At 43.8% G+C, this 4121-nt stretch overlaps 1 non-coding gene across 1 annotated transcript; it reads left to right on the forward strand.

Moving 5' to 3' along the window:
- The first annotated feature begins 3679 nt into the window (after nt 1-3679).
- Trnag-acc lies at nt 3680-3751 on the forward strand. The gene has a single exon. It is a non-coding gene; the product is annotated as a tRNA-Gly (tRNA).
- Nucleotides 3752-4121: the final 370 nt, after the last annotated feature.

The following is a 4121-nucleotide window of genomic DNA, read 5'->3' on the forward strand; positions in this document are numbered from 1 at the left end:
TTCTCATGGTCTGAATGGTGAATGCTAAACAGATACAAGTAGATAGTGTCTGCTATATTTGTTATCAACTAGAAATGATCAGGACAATCATGACAAAATTTAGGCCCACAAAGTTTGCAACCTTAACAAAACTGTAGAACTCATGACAGGAACAGTACCTTCTAAGATGTTAAAATATTTAAAAAATTCATTGGGACACCACAGTCGTGCTCAAGCCTGGGTTCCCAGCTGATGGTGGGGGTGGGGTGGGGTGGGGGGTAGAAATGGAAGGAGGGGGGCGTGCCTAGTTAGAGGAAGTAGATAACCCGGTCTTGTGTTTTGGGCGACTGTATCATATCCTGGGCCCTTCTCATTGTTTTCTCTGCTTGATGTTTGTCATGAGGTGAAGAAGTTCCTTTACCACAGGCTCCTGTTGCATTGAAGTTCTGTCCAAGTGTATGGGGACCAAGAAACCATGGACTGAACTCTGAAACCATGACCCAAAATACTGTGAACAAAAGAAATGATTGCTCCTTTAAAAAATTCATTAGGGCCAGGCATTGGTGGCTCATGCCATAATTGAGATTCAAAGCTAGCCTGGGCAGGCAAGTCTGTGAGCATCTTATCTCCAATTAATCATCAAAAAGCCAGAAATGGAACCATGGCTCAAGTGGTAGAGCACTAGATTTGAGCAAAAAAGCTCAAGGTCAGTTCCCCAGGACTGGCCAAAAAAAATTCTTAGGACAAAAATTTTCAACAATCATTGTGGTAATATGTGAATCAGAATTCTCAAGATGAAAATAATTTGGATAAAGCAATAGACACACTAGTAAACTAAATGATGATTAACCCCCAAAATAATTTTTATTTATTTATTTATTTTTGTCGGTTGTTAGGCCTGAACTCTAGGCCTGGGTACTGTCCCTCAGCTCTTCAGCTCAAGGTTAGCGCTCTACCACTTGAGCCACAGTGCCACTTCCAGCTTTTTCTGCTTATGTGGTGCTGAGGAATCGAACCCAGAGCCTTATGCATGCAAGACAAGCACTCTACCACTGAGTCACCTTCCCAGCCCCCCAAAATAAATTTTAAAAAGCAAAAAAGACATGAAAGCAATACTAAGAATAGTTTATCTTCATTATGTAGAACATTGATATTATGAAAAGTGCATTTGAGTTTGCTCAGAAATTCATTTTTCACAAAATATCCCTGTTGGAGCTGGGTGTGGTGTTGCATGCCTGTAATCCTAGCAGACAAGAGGCTGAGGCCAGAGACTCTCAAGTTCAAGGTTAGCCTGGCTCCCTATCAAAACTCTTGTCTCAAAACATTTTTTTCATCCATGTTGGTATAATTCAGATTAAAATGTTTATACTCACAAAAATGAAGTCAGTGTCCTCAGGCTCAAAACAAAGGGGTGGTTGAAACATCCTGTTCTTGAGTTGCTAGAGGCCAAAAATGAAGAGGAATTGTGCCAGGGGAAACTTCATGGGTAAATGCGGAGTGGAAAAGCATATGGAATGCTTTGGGAATGATAAATTCCTCACTGACAGAGCTATGGGAGCAGATGTCAGGGAAAAAGAAACATACTCATGAATATTCTGTGGATCTGCTTTGTTAAAGGAGGATAAGAGAAAATGGATTTTACAGTCTCCTGGTGAAATGTCTCACAACTTCTCACTAAAATATCCCATGACCTTATAGGAAAAGAATAAAACCCCATTAAGATAGTGAGAGATTGACAGCATAATGTAAAATTGTGAGCACCCTTGAAAGTAATGGAAGGTAAACGGAGTTAGGCTGAGTCAAACAGATTCATACCTCACCTTGTAGAATGTTTCAGGAAAGAGAACTGGAGGATGAGTTTTGTGTTTGTTTGTTTGTTTTAAATAAATGTGTTGTTCTTGTTAACCAAATATGTTCTTTAACCCTTTAGTAGCCCAAGGATGGGACATTCACCTCCCAGCACCAGTAGCTACACTGGAAAGCGGGCAGCTTCATTCTTGAGTTTTGTCCATTTCTGTCCTCTCCATCCCACTGACTTTTTTTTTTTTTTTTTTTTTTGTCGGCCGTGGGGCTTGAACTCTGGGCCTGGGCGCTGTCCCTCAGCTCTTCAGCTCAAGGCAAACACTCTACCACTTGAGCCATAGCGCCACTTCTGGTTTTCTGGTGGTTAATTGGAGATAATCTCACAGACTTTCCTGCCTGGGCTGTCTTTGAACTGCGATCCTCAGATCTCAGCCTCCTGAGTAGCTAGGATTACAGGCGTGAGCCATTGGCACCCGGCCCCCCCCCCCCTTTTTTTTAAGTACTTGGATTTGAACTTGGGGTTTTGCACTTGCTAGGCTGGTGTTCTATTGCTGAGCCATGCCTCTAGCCCTGTTTGCTGCTGCTCCTGCTGCTGCTGCTGCTGCTGCTGCTGCTGCTGCTGCTGCTCATGATAATATTTTTGCTGGTACCATGGCTTCAACTCTGGCCCTCAAATTCCCACTCTGTTTGCTTGCTTGGAGGGTGTTCTACCATGCCTCCAGTTCAACTTTTTGTTGTTTATGTTTTTTGAAGATGGCATGTTGTGCAGTTACTGCTCAGATTGACTTTGAACCTGGATCTTCCAGATCTCAGTCTCCCAAGTAGCTAGCATTACAGGTTTTGTCACCCACACCTTGGCCTTGTTTTTTTTGTTTGTTTTTGCTAGGCCTGGGGCTTGAACTGAGTGCCTGGGCACTTCCCCTGATCCTCTTTGTGCTAAAGGCTAGTGCCCTACCATTTGGCACAGTACAACTTCCAGCTTTTTTTGAGTAGTTAATTGGAGATATGAGTCTCATGAACTTTACTGCCTGGGCTGGCTTTAAACTGTGATGCTCAGATCTCAGCCTCCTGAGTAGGTAAGATTACAGGTGTGAGCCATTGGAGCTCACCGGTCATGGGCTCCGGTCATGGGGCTGAACTCTGGGTCTGGGCGCTGTCCCTCAGCTCTTCAGCTCAGGGCTAGTGCTCTACCACTTGAGCCACAGCACCACTTCCGGCTTTGTTCTTTTTGCTTATGTGGTGCTGAGGAATCGAACCCAGGGCCTCATGCATGCAAGGCAAGCACTCTACCACTGAGCCACCTTCCCAGCCTAGAGCCTGGCATATTTTTAAGATAGAATTTCACTTCCTACCCACATAGACTCCTGAAGTCCAATCCACCTACTTGAGGCTTCTGGCAGTTGCTGAGATCAAAGGCATGCACCACTGTGTCCAGCTACTTTCCTTAGATATGGAGTCTTGAGGACTATTCTGCCTGAGCTGGTCTCAGACTGTAATCTTCCTCATCTCAGACGACCAAATAGCTACAATTACAGATGTGAGCCACCATTGCCTCACCACTGTGTTTTTACATTGAGAGTGAGCGAACAATCCTAGAAATCTGTGAGTGAAGGCAAGGTAACACTGGTACTGGTTGCTATGTCCTCCCACTGATCATTAAGGTGATTACAGAGATAAGGAGAACCATTCCATTGATGAACTCTAGCTACCAGTACCAAAGAGGAGAGGAAGAAGATAATATGAGATGGCAAAGTACAGTACACAAAAGCTGATTATAAGCTCAAATGGGGACTAGAAGTGCCTGTCAATGTGGAACAACTCAGAAGACAGGAATATTGAAAATATACCTGAAAATTATTTACTTTCAGAGCCAGAAGAAAAAGCCAAACTAGGGGCTGGAGGCATAGCTCAGTGGTAGAGTACCTGCTTACCAAGCATGAGGCCCTGAGTTCAAACCCCAGTACCGCCAACCAAACCAACCAAATGAAAAAAAAAAGGAAAAGCCAAATTATTAGATGTCTTTAAAAGATTGCTAATGGCTGGAGGTGTGGGATAGTGGCAGGGTACCTGCCTAACCACCATGAGGCCCTGAGTTCCAACCTGAGTAACTCTGAAAAGGAAATAATCCAAAAAGGCTGATAATCATAACCTCTATGTATGAGAAGCAAAAGACAAATGAGAAAACAAAAGCAAAAAGGTAGAGAACTCAGACTGTAAGACAATTTCAAGGGCTGGGAAGGTGGCTTAGGGGTAGAGTGCTTGCCTAGCATGCATGAAGCCCTGGGTTCAATTCCTCAGTACCACCTACACAGAACAAGCTGGAAGTAGCTTTGTAGCTC

The sequence above is a fragment of the Dipodomys spectabilis genome, unplaced genomic scaffold, assembly GCF_019054845.1.
Source record: "Dipodomys spectabilis isolate Male_0828 unplaced genomic scaffold, ASM1905484v1 ptg000526l, whole genome shotgun sequence".
NCBI lineage: Eukaryota > Metazoa > Chordata > Mammalia > Rodentia > Heteromyidae > Dipodomys > Dipodomys spectabilis.